The sequence below is a fragment of the Spea bombifrons genome, chromosome 4 (assembly GCF_027358695.1).
Source record: "Spea bombifrons isolate aSpeBom1 chromosome 4, aSpeBom1.2.pri, whole genome shotgun sequence".
Taxonomy (NCBI): Eukaryota; Metazoa; Chordata; class Amphibia; order Anura; family Pelobatidae; genus Spea; species Spea bombifrons.
Genome location: NC_071090.1, coordinates 80,942,150 through 80,958,275, shown reverse-complemented (window position 1 = coordinate 80,958,275; position 16,126 = coordinate 80,942,150).

The window sequence follows — 16,126 nt, the reverse complement described above, 5'->3', positions numbered from 1 at the left end:
GAAAGGAGTAGGGAGTTTCAGGGAGACAGTTGGAGTTTTTGTTAATACAAAAGCCTTTAACATAATACACTTAACATTTTCATCCGCAACAGTTTTTTTTTTGTATCCTTTCTTTTACAAGAGGAAGGAAATGAGAGCATCATATGTTACACACAAATTAAAGGAGTCCTTGCTAAAATACGCACCACTAATTCACTCCATTCTATCAGTGGATTTTCCGTCTCTCCGGCCTTTGTTTAGCTTCTATCCTCAATCACTCTTCTTTCTAATGATCTTCTGTGTAGTGTAAATCCAGCAGTGAGGAGACAAGCACAAATATATATATGCTTCCCTGTGGCTGTTTCCCATTGTTCACGACAAAGTTCTGCCTTAGCAAACATATTTTCATCCTTTTCCTTAAAAAAAAACAACTGTATGCTTAACCCCATGAGTGCTTGATGGAAAATGTGGTGCTTCTCAAAACTCTTGTGATTTGTTCTGCATTATATAGAAATACACGTTGCTCTTTGAAAATAAGAAGGTGTGTCTTATTTGCAAAGAGTTAAGAGACATTTACCTTTCAGACAAAAACTTAAAGAGTGGCTTTTTTAATATATCTTTTTTTGTCATGTGGTTTAGGAGGAAAAAAAAATAATCGCAGTGATTGCGTAAGCGACAGAATATATACAAGGCTTAAACATACTCATGTGTTTTCTAAATTACATTGGACAGTCATGAGACCCGTTTTCACTAATTAATTTTTACAGAAATGATAGCTCACTCTCCCTGAAAGCTTTTAGAAATGATAACACCAACAGTATTTCAGTCACACAAGATGTATAGCTCTCTAGCAAATCATCATCCTTCAGAGAAATGTTTTGCAAAAAAAATCACTTAAATCATTTTTGACCCAGTTTTGGAAAGTTATGGTAATGGACTCAAACTAATACGCTTTAATCTATATGCTTACCTTCCAATTACTAGTAAAAGTCTGATCATTTGCAGACCCTACTACTTCTTGTCTAGTGACCTAAAGACAAAGGATATATACATGAATGTAACAGTTTGATTTTTGTTTTCACCCAAAACCATTCCATTTTCACTCACACAACCATTATTAACCACCCATTATTATCCAATAAAAAATACAAGGGTATGCATTCGGAGGGGTACTAAAAAAGCAATGGAGTCTTTTGGGCCAACATAAAAAGATGTGACATAAGATTTAGGGATCTCAGAGGTCTCTTCTTCAGATTAAAGGCAAAGAAAGCAAGGGGAGACTATGAATCACATGTAGGAAAATATTAATGTTTGCTAGAAATGGTATATTCTATGCAAAAAATAAAAATGCAGCAAAAGAAATAAGTACATGTAAAACTAGTTGATCATTTTGACCGTATGTTGTATATAACTAGGCAAATATTTCTATAAAAGCAATTGTAAGCAAAGTCTGTGGAGCTATCAGGGAAACATGTAGATGTCTGGTTGGTTTAATAGTATTACAATACAATTCACTCTTACCGTAATTATGTTTTAATATGTATTAGTTAACTTTTTGTTACATTTATAGTATGATATAGTAATTTTCTTTTCTATAGTTTAGCAATAAAACATTGTTCACGTGAAAAAAATATAGCAAGGATTTTATAAACATTGGGTTAAATGAAATTGCTACAGTAGTACGCATAGTCCCCATTTTGTAGTAATATATAAGTCAATATGAAACCGTATGTGGCTATACAGGTCATATATCAAAATATACATCAGTATTGATTTCACCAACAAGGATCAATACAGATTTATACTTTATGAGATATTCCTCATATTAGTCATATTTAGGCTACATGTTAATGGGACAAAAAAAACCCAGAACTAGTGTAATCCTGTTACCAATTACATAATATACTGTCAATTAAAAATGTCATACAAAGAGATCCATAATCTATGATGCTTACATTATGGTTTGTTGTAGTATTATTTTCCATTGATATCCTCTTTGAACTTTGTTAAAAGCTGTTAATTTAAGGTCATTTAAATTAATACGGTTAATCCAATTTAAATAAAGTTCTCAAATTCAAGCTTGCCATAGGTGAGCGCTCTTCATACCTTTTTGCTGTCACCCAATGCAGTACATCACAAGCACTCATTACCCTTTGTATAGTTTCCTCAGAGGAGAGGTATGGTAACTTTAAGTTTGCAGGACAAGTTGTGTCAAGAGGCTTTGCAATATAGTATACCTATACCTATGTTATACCTACCTCCTGACCAGTTTCTTCTTCCTGCTCCTCACCATGCACACCAATATCAGCCACACACATTACACTCAGATACACAGACAAAGCTCAGCCATTCTCATACTGCTCATGCCAGTCTGCAGAGTGCATCATGAATAAATTAGCCACAAGGAACAAATAGGCTTAAAATGCTAATAGTGAGGATCTCACATTAATAATTAGGGTTCTTACAGGTTGAATTTGCACATAACCAGAGTAACAAAGTCGGATTTATTTAGTGGCAAACTGATAACACTTTTCCTGCGTCTTTCAAAATATACATTCGGCATCTTATATTTTTCAAATTTATACTTCTAGTTAAGTTTTCTGTTTATATGCTTTCACGATGATAAATGTTGACCTTGCCACGTGGAAGGCCCAGGGACATCCATAAGAAATGATTTGGTAAACACTGATTAAAATCTTAATATCGGATGTAAAATATTGTCAGAGAGATTTTTCAGTTCATGACAACAAGGAATAGAAATAACTCGCACTGTAAGACTTAGATGGCATAAAACAAGACAGCGAATAAACAAAAAAACGTACATGCTTTTTGATGCTTAAAACAGATTCTCCCTGTCGCTTGGAACCAGTTGCACTAATAAATATTCTTCTTTAACCTTAAAGGAATTTTTGGGGTCCCTTACAGAAAAAATGGTCTGGGCCCCCCTCAACCAAATGACCCCCCCACACACACTAACACCATCTTTTACTCAGAGCTCTCATTCCTGAGTATGGCCGCCAAGCTTTTATTAAAAAAAAAAAAACAGAGGGAGATTTGTCTCCCCAAGCAGGCCCCTCGGGACAGACGAGCCCCTGTAATGGTCGTACGCCCCTTATGTCGACCCTGCATAAAAGTAATCCATGTTGTGTAGCTACCAAGCTCTGCTGAGCACTAGGATGTGATGTCATTTCCTGGTGTATAGCAGAAGCAAAAAATTCTGCAAACATTGAACATGCCTTTTTGGTGCCCTGCCACTACCCAATGACATGTATTCTGTGACCAAGTACTTGGCCGCTACCCGTAGGCAGGAAATAGGAAATGTAGCTTTCCCTACATCATGTGATCATGTATCATATATAAATTAATATTTATAATTTCTAATTTGTCTAGTTTATGTTTGGACAATTTCTACAGTTTTTACCCTGCTTACAAAATTAAAACATGCTTAGCCATGTGTTCCTCATACCAGAAATGAGTTGAGATTTTTTATATAGAGCTTTAGCCATCCTTACCTAAGAACTTCCAAAGTATGAGACAGAATGGCTGATTCCCACCTGTTGCTCAAAACTATTTTGAATCTTAATTATTTACACAGCATGTGATCATTATTATTATTTATTGTTTTATATAGCGCCATCAAATTCCGTAGCGCTGATCCAATGTTTTGTCACAACTTTTACCACTTGGATAAAAAGGGTGTTCAGAACCTTTACTATTTAAATACAGCAGTCAAAATGCTGAAGTTAACTTGTACAAACACCTTTTAGGACCACTATTAAAAAAAAACCCAAAAACAAACAAAGATAAAACAGTAAGGTTCGCCAGTCTACTGCTGTTTAATATATGTAGACCCGGGATAAGAAGAGCTGCAGTTTAGCTACAGTAGTCATTCTACAGCACTCCCTCCCTATCTAAATGAATCCCATTTTGAATCCAAACACACTATGACCTTAATTCCAGTTGTTGAAGCTTGCTATTGTATCAGTCATCACAATCATCTTTGTGCAGATTTCTGTAACATGACTGTACCTATAGTAAAGAACCTCTTTATTTGGTTGAAGGGAAACTTCATTTCTTTTAACCTCAAGGGAGACCCCTCATGTAATTTGCACAGTTGACTGGATGAAAAGTTCCTTTGAGAAATCTTTTTATTGACCTTGAATATATTTGCATGCATAATTGAAATCGTCTTCTTCCTTGGATAGACAAACCCAATTTGCCTAGTCCTTTTTTGTACAACTTATTGATTTTTTTTTTTACAATTTTCTGATTTTGTTTTTAATTACATGATGTCTTCTTTAAGAACTATTTCCCAAAAATGTAATTTCGTTTTGTCAAGAAACAAAAGGAATGGCTTTTATTCCTATGCTGATACCCCTTCTAAAATAAATCTAATCTCAAAAATAGAATTTTTACTACCATTATCTATAAATGTTTAAACTTTAAATGTATTAAATTACATTATGGTAACATATACTCACTGGTCACTTTATTAGGTACACCGGTTCAATTGCTTGTTAACACAAATAGCTAATCAGCCAATCACATGGCAGCAACTCAATGCATTTAGGCATGTGGGCGTGGTCAAGACAACTTGCTGAAGTTTAAACCGAGCATCAAAATGGGGAAGAAAGGGGATTTGAGTGACTTTGAACGTGGCATGGTTCTTGGTGCCAGATGGGCTGGTCGAAGTATTTCAGAATGACCTACGGTGATTTTTACGCACTACCATCTCTAGGGTTTACAGAGAATTATCCGAAAAAGAGAAAATATACACTGGGCACCAGTCGTGTGGATGAAAATGCCTTGTTGATGTCAGCGGTTAAAGGAGAATGGGCAGACTGGTTCCAGATGACAGAAAGGCAACAGTAACTCAAAACCAACTTGTTACAACCAAGGCATGCAGAATACCATCTCTGAACGCACAACACTTCGATCCTTGAAGCAGATGGGCTTCAGCAGCAGAAGGCCACACCGGGTCCACATGAGTTTACTGTACTCCAATGTACTCCAGTCACCAGATCTCAATCCAATAGAGCACCTTTGGGATGTGGCGGAACGGGAGATTAGCATCATGGATGTGCAGCCGATAAATCTGCAGCAACTGCGTGATGCCATCATATCCATATGGACCAAAATCTCTGAGGAATGTTTCCTGCACCTTGTAGAAAGTATGCCACAAAGAATGAAGGCAGTTCTGAAGGCAAAAGGGGGGTCCAACCCGGTACTAGCAAGGTGTACCTAATAAAGTGGCCGGTCAGTATATATATATAGAGGCATCACTGTGCACTACAGATGGCAAAATGGGGACACTTTTGTATTAGGGGTATATTTACATATGAGCTAGCGGTGGAGCTTTAGAAAGGCTGTTTATGTGACATTGCAACCATTTCATTATAATTGAAAAAAGGTATTTAGACAGTGAATAAAGTATTTTATTTACAAAATATGTACTCATTTTCTGCTGTTTTTATACACAGTGTAACTTTTAGGGCTGTAGAACACAGTGACAAACACAGCAAACATTCTGAGCACCTAGCAGGGACACTAGGGTGGTATGGTATAAACCTATATATATAATAAACATTTCATACACAAAGGATCTTGGAAATGTGTGTTGTAAATGGAACAGCCTCCCATCAGAAATGTTAGAGGCTAATTCAGTGATTCAGAATTTAAACATGCACGAAATAGGCATTACACTATACTGAATCTAAGATGAGACCAAGAACTAGTCTTAGTCTCTATATCAGGAAAAATGGGCAGACTAGATGGGCTGACTTATCTGCTGTCAAATTCTAAGTCTCTATGCTTCTTTACTCTATCTCAACATTTTACCTCTGTGTTATATTCATTCAGCCAGAAGCTCTGTACTATCTATCACTATTTATCTATAATAAACTGAAGGCTGCGCAGAAATGCAAGCAGCATGCCTCCTAACTGTCCCTCTTTGCAGTGGCCAGTCCTGAATTTGCCACTCTATCTCGGGACCTCAGTGCACAGTAGTGCATGCACAGTAGCTCTGCAAGCTTGAGTGACGTTCTACCTCCCAAACACCACCCACTATGGGTAGAAGTTGAGAGGTATAAAGCAAAACCTTTGAGGCCTCACAAAGCTCTCTGATGTTCTATATTCATAAAAGTTGTTTTGTATTGTACCAGGTGTGATAATCCGCACAAAAAAGCATTCTATTATTGTGTAATTTCACAATTTGCTCCACATGGAGAGCTCCATGAAGATAGAATAGTCCTCATTGTTGTATGAGGCATGATTACTTATAATGATATTTTCCTCATATTTGAATGCTATTACCTGGAAGTGGACACAAATATAGTTTGCAAACCACACAAAATGGCTTCCTTTGAAAATTTGAAATTGTAGCTAGTGATTCTCTTTCTGCTAAAACTTTTTTCACACGTTTTATCCTCCAAATCTGAGAAGATTAAAGTGTTTGAAAACTACTAAAAAACAATATTAAAAATAGTTCCTTTCTCACACATACACTATATGACCAAAAGTATGTGGACATGTCTCCTAAATAGACTTGTGCACATGGACCAAAAAATGATTCAGGCAATTTTTTTTTAAAGTTTTTAGTCAATTCCTTTTCCGACAATGTACAGATGTACCTGTCTCCTTTTCCGCAGGTTACTGCCTGCTTCTTGGCCTTTTTTATCTTGGTCTGCTACTTCCCACTATCTTCTGCGTAATCCAGGCCTCCCAGAGAACTTCTGCAAAAGGATGGAGCCTCTGCGCACACATTCTATCCTGAATTGATAAGAGGTTGTCCCCATGCGGAGTGCCGGGGTTCCGTTCTTTTGTGGAAGTACTCCAAGTGGCCAGAACATTGCAAGTGGATCTGAAGAGAAAGATAAGCGTTTCTCGTCTCCATTATTCTAGCCTCTTGGAATACGTCTACATATGCACAGAGCCACAGCTTGCGCCACAGGGACAGGCTCTCCCCCATTCCTCCAATCAGGGGAGAGGTTCTCCCCATGGTGTGCACCAAGGCTCCACCCTGATTCAGAGGTGCTCCAGGAGGCCAGGTCAATTGAACTGATAGTGAGGAGCGCAGACAAGAAAAGAATACAGAGGAATAAGAAGATAAAAGAAGCAGTGCTGCAGAAAAGACAGCGAGACACCGAATTGATTGGCAGAAAATGTAGGGAGACATTAAGCAAAAGAGTGAGACTGAAAAAACAATGCAATGCATATGGAAATTTGGAGCTCTCTGCTTTTCTTTCTTTTGTTGTGGTCCCTCCTCATTTGCAGACATTCGTACAAATGAACGAATTGGCAAATTTTGTTATAATTAAAATTCGTACAAATCCTAATGCACAAGTCTACTCCTAATTATTGAGTTTAGGTGTTTCAGCCACACTCATTGCTAACAGGTGTATAAAATCAAGCACACAGGCAGCCACCTCCATAGACAAACAAGTGGGTAGCTCATAAAAATCCCCGGTCCTCTCTAGCATCACTCACTACAGAGTTCCAAACTGCCTCTGGAAGTAACATCAGCACAGTAGCATACCTAGCGGGGGGCGGGGGGGGGCGGTCCGCACCGGGTGCCGCTCATCAGGGGGGTGCCAACTTGCCGGCACCCGGCACCCCTCCAGAGACGGACAGTAATGTCCGCCGCTGGAGGAGCAGGCTCGCAAGGGAGCGGTATCGGAGGTCTTTAACAGACCACTTGCTCCCTTGAGTGATTTTAAGCCGGTTCAAGGATTTCCCTTGAACCCGGCTTAAAATCACTCAAGGGAGCCGGAGGTCTGTTAAAGACCTCCGATACCGCTCCCTTGCGATCCGCGCGGCAACAGCTGTTGTGCGCCGGGGTTTGTTGTCAGATCCCGGCGCACAACACTGAAGCCGCGCCCACCGCTGTCCGTGCCCTCTGAACCGGAAGAAGACAGGGAAGACAGAAGAACTGAAGAAGAAGAGGAGCGAAGAGGAGGAAAAGGAGCTGTAAGGAGAAAAGAGGAAAGGTAGGAAAGCATACAGTGAGAGTGGATTGGTGTATGTGTGTGGATTGGTATATATGTGTGGATTGGTGTATGTGTGTGGATTGGTGTATGTGTGTGGATTGGTGTATGTGTGTGGATTGGTATGTGTGTGGATTGGTATGTGTGTGGATTGGTATGTGTGTGGATTAGTATATGTGTGGATTGGTATGTGTGTGGATTAGTATATGTGTGTGGATTAGTATATGTGTGTGGATTGGTATGTGTGTGGATTGGTATGCGTGTGGATTGGTATGCGTGTGGATTGGTAAGTGTGTGAGAGTGATGGGTGTTATGCTGTACCATTTCCAATGTATTTTTCATTATATAATTATGCTCTAAAGTACATCATAACTCCCATCACTCTATACTGTTCCATACAGTGGCAGAGCTGGGAGACAGAGGCCTTGCACCCCCACCGCAGGACTCCTGAAAGGTAAGTGAACTTCAAAGAGGGAGAGGGTAGATAGTTAGGAGGGGTAGATAGGGAGAAGGTAGTGAGAAGGGGTAGATAGGGCAGATGGGAGCGAGAAGGGGTAGATAGGGCAATCATACTCCTATCATGCCAAGTCTGCGAGTACCTTCTGGAATCTGGGTATGCCTGGGCATGATAGGAATGTGATTGCTGTTAACAATTATATATATATATATATATATATATATATATATATATATATTGTTATTTAATTGTTTTGTCCTATTTTGGTGTGTTACTTACTTTAAATAAAAGTGTTAGATCTTTTTATGGTGTGTGTGTGTGTGGGGGGTCATATTCAGTTTTGGCCAGGTAGTTTTAAAGTGTGTGTGTGGGGGGGGTGCCACATACAGGATCCGCCCCGGGTGCCAAATACTCTAGGTACGCCCCTGCATCAGCACAAGCACTGTGTGTTGAGAACTTCATGAAATGGGTTTCCATGGCACAACAACTGCACACAAGCCAAAGATCACTTTGTGCAATGCCAAACATGCCTAATAGGGAAGACTCAGAGACTCCAGATGAAGCCCTGCTTCCCAGGTCAGTTTCTTTATTCTGCAGACAGGAGTGTGGTGCGTGACCACAACTACCCACTTCCTGCTTACTCCCTGCTCATTATCCTCATGCTCATACCCACTCAGGGCCCTCTGGGGCTACCCTGCTTTACACATGACTGGCCCTGTCACTCACCCGGAAACAGGAGTTCCCAGGTATGTGTATAAGATGGTGCATGAGCCTTTTGCCAACAAAATCACATATTTGGTTTTGTTCTTAAGCAGAGACACGAATCGTTAAGATATAGCAATAACTGCATTCTAGTTATTGCTTTTTATTTTAGGAGAAATGGCAAACTGTACGCCAATGTTTGGTGTGCTTTTTAAGATAAATAAAACTTCTAACATAATTAAATAAGAATAAGTTGTTTTCAAGATTAAGTGCTAGGTTTAAGGTTTCGTACAAAAAAATGTAAAATATCATCTTGGTGAAAATTCTTAGCCCCCTGAAATATCACACTTTGATATAGTATTTTTTTACAACACCTTCTATAACACATTGATATAAAGTACTGTACATATATCTAGCTAGTTCAGAGAGTAACAAACGTATAAAATAATTAAGAAGGCTTCATAGAAAATTAAAAGCGCAACATATATCATGCAATTCTATAAACTCACTTACCCACATTTTATTTCCCGCTGTAAAAGAATCCTGTTCGTACAGGAACATGATTTGCGATTCAATAAAGCAAAATCCTAATTTTCTGTCTTTTATCTTTTTACCGTTCTTTTCGTACACCTCTTTGGCCTTGTCAAAACATATCGTTTAGTTAGAGACTAAAAATATTTTTCTATCGATTGAGGTTATTGATTTTTTTTAATCTGTACTTTGGCTTAGAGAGTTTGGGTGAAAGGTGAAAGTTCGCTAGCTTAGTCCAACGTTTTATCTGGACAGCCACCGAATGTATTGGCAGAAGATTTGATTTACCTTCACAGTCAGAAGTGCACTAGTCCTTTCAGCCTCTGCAGGCTATGTACAAGTTAATTCCAATCATACTTGTTGTTTGCAAAATCTAGATTGGTATGTCGTCTCAATTTCCTCAATCTTTGTCTGAGAAGTGCATAAATTTCTTCTCCCATAAGCAAATGGTAAAAAAAAAATCCTCTAAGTGAACAGGCCTTCTAGATTAAATTTGAGAAGAGATTGAACATCCATATTGCAAACATATTCTGCCGTTCAACACCCTTTATGCCAGATGCTAAATATATTACGGACTCATCACTTTGTAAATGTGACCTTGGCATACACATAAAGGCATCTAGCGCACAAAATACAACATAATTGCATCAATATTCAATATATATACTTATCCTTGTTTCACCTTTTGTACAGCGATCACTACTCTCTTGTGTACAGCAGTATAGGTTTATTTGACAAATATTTAAAATTAATATGAGTTGTTGCTAGAATTTGGGTGGAGTAAGTATATAAGTGGTCAATAATCAATACTAAGTAGAAATTAACAGATGTTTTCATTATTTTAAAGATGAACTGCCACATGTAAGATTAATCCACAATAACATTCAGTAATGTTTTATCATAGTTGAAGTTTATATTTTCTAGCGTTCACCAAAAGCAACGAAGATTGCATTGGAAACCTACAGTCAGGCCAAAAATGTTGTGCTCTCTTGTGTGTTGTTACACCAGACGACACATACACATGTAGCACTAGAGATTGCGTATATCATTGTGATTAAAAGTCATTCTTATGAATAACTGAGTGCAGAGCAGCACTTGAAATCTGGTGATATAGAAACAAGATGGAACTTCTTCTTTACAGAAAAAAATTCCAAATTGATTTTTTTTAAAAACCTTTCTAAAGCATAAAAAACTCCAATGTGGTATTTACCAACAATAAAATAAGAAATACAATGTATATGAACATTTGTGCCCCTACAGTCCTCAGCAATGGCTCCTGTTAACAAGAGCTATCCTCCAAGCTTTACCTGTAGCCTCCAGGTCAAACCCGAAAGAGTTCCCAGTTATGTTTATTCAGGTATGCAGGTATTATTTTTATTTTAAAGATATTTTGAATAGGTAGTGGTAGCATCAAGGTCTAACATTAAAAGTGTTAGATACAGAGCGTTGAAAAGGCAGAGACTATATATTATTTATTCTAATTATAATGTTCAGAGTAGGCTAATTGAAGAAAGGCAGCAATTTAATGTTAGCGGAATGTGCTCTACATTGCAGTAATATTAGATTCTGAGGATTTACAGATTGTTAGATACAGTGATACATTTATGTCATAGTTAAAATATAAAGGATAACTAGTTCAATTTGTATCTATCTGCAATTGCATGTATGGCTCCATATTTCACTATAACCTTGTGTAAGCTATTTGGTTCTGCCTTTCTACTGATTGTATATGCTCAGAAAATCCGAGTATATTTCATTTGTAGTTTTTTTTAAAGTTAGATGCCTAAGTAGGAACTTAAAGGGACATTATCATCTCATCTACAAATCCATATTAAAATACTTTCACATATATTGAAGCTGAAAAAAATCTTTCGTGATCAATTCTCCCCTAACAACTATACCAAATGTATCTGGGTCCAGAGGTTTCTCAGCAGTCTGATAAACTGTTCTGAACTCATTTATTTCCAGTTGCTATGATGTTAGTAGTTTCGCTTTTTTCACTCTTTTTAACCATAAATATTTTAACCCATGAAAGAGATGTGCAACGCAGGACCAACGCATACACATCTGGACAAGCAAATGCAACATTGGTTGTTAAATAGCATAAGGTATCTTTTTTAAATGTGAAGTGAAAAACTGAAAGTTTAATCCATTAAAATGTAGTAACAAAAAATATCCCTCCTGGGACCAGCCCATATATTAAAAAAATACATTAATACCACAAAATATGCTTTCACCTGTTGCTTTCCTAGTGTTTCTTTGCAAAATAATAACATATTTTATGAAAAGTTGTGGTTGAATCCCTTTCTCTCTTTTGCTCTCTTTTCTAATACAAAATGGGTTTCCATATTTTGTGGGAATTGTAGCCTTTAAAAGTAAAATCGATGTACTATTGACTGCCGGGGATGATCACAATCATTTTGGCCTTTGTGGTTGGTGAAATCCAGGCTGCAATTACAGAGACAGTCTGGTAGGAGAGAGAAAAAGTCTCAATTGGGCTTTCAGCTCCATATTAATCCAAAACTCACAATTTTAATGCAGATATAGATTGCCACAGGTCAATAACTACTTGAATTGTGAAGGAGTCGGTTCATGAAATATTGGCAAAAGGGGCTGTTGCAATAACAAGTATTTTGATATTTTAGGAGTTGCTACTTGTTAAGTGTCATTGATAGCTGAGGTCTAAACTAATGGGCATTAGTAAGATGCTGGCTACATTGGCTAGTTTACTGTAAGACAGCTATAGACGTTAGAACTATTTCTATAAATCGGAATAAATCATTTATAAAACTTATGAAATTTGCTATTGAATTTAGTATCTTAATAAATATTAAGTGTATATAATGCAAATCTGACTTTCTAAAAGCCAAGCTATCTAGGGTGTTTTCACTAGCCAGCGTTACCGTTGAGTGAAAGCAACAATTATCAATCTCTGACAAGTAGATTCAGCACCAAACACACTTATCCTGAAATAGTTAATACGATTATAGGCTAAAAGAGCTGGCTGGCATTAAGATGGATGAGCTAGCTATGGAGGTACATCAGCCAAGCTAAATATCACACGATTTCATAATCTCTCAATGGTCAATGGCATCTTAAATTTGCTACTTAAACACAAGGTCCACTGCAACAGGTAAAATGTGTCTTCTGTAACAGGCTGGCAAATATATATATATATAATGTTTACGATAGGAAGCCATTGATTTACATGGAATACACCCAGACAGACCCTTGATGCCTCTCTGTCTTATTTAATGTAAAATAAATTGTCATTTATATTATAAATTTCATTGTATTATTATTATTATTATTATTATCACTACAGTAACGTGTAACATTATACATTTTGGTTACATGTGTTTTCTGGTATTGAAGCCTGAAATATCATGTATTAAGTTATTAAGCTATATATATTAGCCATATTAAAAGGTAGACTTATCTTCAATGTTTAATGTCAACTTCTTGTAATGAAAGACTGGAGGTTAATTGAAAAGGTATATTTCATGCCACCTTTATCAAGTGGAACATTTAAGATATTCACCTCTGCGCTCTGTCCTATGCTATATATATACATATATATATATGACTTACACAGGAGGTTATTTTCTCCCTGTCCCATAAATGAGTCCATACTTATCATTCTTGTATTGTGTCCAGACATCCATGGAGAAACACTTCTCCTGTTTTTTTAAAACACTATCTTCTGTAAATGATAGAGCTTCCCACTGACATAAATAGGTGGTCGTTCAAGTAAATTATGCAAACACAAATGTCCTTACAGATTCTGTATACAAAGTATAAAGTTTGCTATAAGGTTATACTTTTTTCACTCACATTATATTACATTTCACCTTGATATTTTGCCTAATTTCATGTTATTTTTAGGCATTTAGGATACATCCAGCTATTTATTTCTATGGCCTCCACGAGATTCAAAGCTTTCTAAGAGAATGTTACAGAACTGGCTAACACAAGGAAGGAAAGAGCTGATCGTGAAACTACCGGCCAATAACCTGCCTCCTCGCAGCATTAAAAGTCCTATCAGGCATCATAGCCACCAAGTTACAGGACCACATGGGCCAGTACATGAGCACAGCTCACAAGGGCATTGGGAACAACAGCTGAGGCCTCATGTACCAGTTGGTCATACACAGTACAGTTGCCCAAGACTCACATACCAACCTGAGCAAGTATTAGTTCAAGAGTGGAACTTCCATGAGCCACCTTGTTTACATTGATGATATCAAGCTGTATGCCAAGAGCACATGAGACATTGACTTGCTGATCCACCTGACATTGATGAAGACGGTGAAGACATCGGGATGTCATTTTGATTGTAGTAAAAAGAGGGATGCCATAATTTAGCATAGGTTCTGATCTCCATTCTTTTTTAATTATATTATAACCAGCTCCCCTATTGGTCCCCTAGAATTCATATTTCCTAAAAGTAAAAATGGCTGTTTTTTGCTACCCAATGGCACTCAAAGGCAATATAATCACTTTTATTTGTGGTATATTAACCTTTTGATAGAAATTATTTGTATTACTAATATATCTTGTTGCAAGTGGGAAATGTTAAATTCTAATAGATACCTCTATAGGCCACTTAGATATTGATAAAAAGTATACATGTCAAAAGATGAGATTCTAGGAAAAGGCAGACTACATTGGAACATAGTATAAGCCAACTTCGAGTTGTACTAACAAGCATGAAAAAAAAAACGGAATCCACAGACACTTCCAATTGTGAAAATGTGAAAGTGTCAAAAAATCATAGGTGTTACATGCAGTGTGCACTCATATAATATAAAATACATATAGATATAGCTTTCACAACTGAAATCTGCTATGGATTTTGGATTTTTTCCATGCTTGTTAATGTGTGATGCTCAAGCTTTGGTTTTTTACCTTGGATGTTGTGACTGCTGTTTGACACACATGCCCTGCATGTTTCATGGCAGGATAGTGAACCCATGCCCCGTATTAAACCTCTATGCATTCTTCTTCCATATTACTCTTAGAAGGAAACATAATTTAGGAGAAGACTGAGACATAAATAGCAAATTCTATTAGTAAGTAAATGTTTGCTAAAAAGCCATTACCTTGATCAGATGTCCAGAATGGATTTCTTACAAAAAATGAGTTTCACATGTTTCACATATATATATATTAGTTTATTTTCATCATTCACCAAAATGCAAAATGAGCTAACACAAGAAAAATCAATATAAGGTGTGACCAGCATCAATTCTTCAAGGTAGTTCAAGGAAGTTAGGCAGCCTCCCTTGCTTCTCTATCTTCATGTAACTCCAGACTTGATGACGTTGAGATCAGGGCTCTATGGGGGCCATACATCAGTTCCAGGGTTCCTTTTTCTTCTTAATGCTGAACCAAATCCCCAACTTTAAGGTTACTGAAATGCAGCCTTAAACTTGCAAGAAACCTCCACCATGCTTCACAAACCCTGATTCTTGTATTGCTCTCCAGCCCTTTCCGGGGTCAAACTTCCTTCTGCTACCATTTTTCTGCATCCAAGTTCCTGCAATTTCATGAATAGTTGATTCGTTTGGCCTTGTTTAGAGGTGTGACTTTTTGACTACAACTCTTCTATGAGGCCCATTTCAGAGCAGACATCTCCAGAAAATAGATGGGTGTATCCGGGTCCCACTGTTTTTTGCCAATGCAAAAAAATTCCAGTGAAGGGAAATCTTAATGCTTCCAGCATTGTAGGGGCAGTTTGGGGAAGGCCCTTTTCTATTCCAACCTTACTGTGCCCTAGTGCACAAAGCAAGGTCCATAAATACATGGTTGGAAGGGTTTGGTGTGGAAGAACTTGACTGGCTTGCATAGAGCCCTGACCTCCACCTCTTCAAACACATTTGGGATAAAGTGGAACAGAGATTGCGTCCATGCCTTCTCGTCCAACATCAGTGCCTGACCTCACAAATGCTGTACTGGATGAATGGGCAAATATTTCCACAGAAACACTGTAAAATCTTGTGAAAAGCCTTCCCCGGAGAGTAAAAGCTGCAAAGGGGGGACCAACTTCATATTAATGTCTATGTAATTAGAATGCAATGTCCTTGTTGGTGTTATGGTCAGGTGTCCCAATACTATTGTCCATATGTCCATATATATTGTGTATATATACAAATCTGGTGACTGCCATTGTTGTCGCTCATGCAATATTTTGAGTTATATTTCAAAATTAAACACACTGAGATTATTCTTAATCCCAATGCTGATTCCTTGTGGCAATGCTGTCCATTGAAGTCCTTTCCTACACAGACATTTCTTAGTCAGAAGAAGTAGAGCCCTTACCCTCTGGATGATTAAGGCTGAGACATTTGATACATTGAGAAATCCGTTTAAGATAAAAATGTAGATTCCATTGTATGGTGGAAAGAGAATGAAGAGACCTCTATCATTAAAAGTAATCAAACCTAATGTTTCTGTTTTGCTTGGATTTGAATCA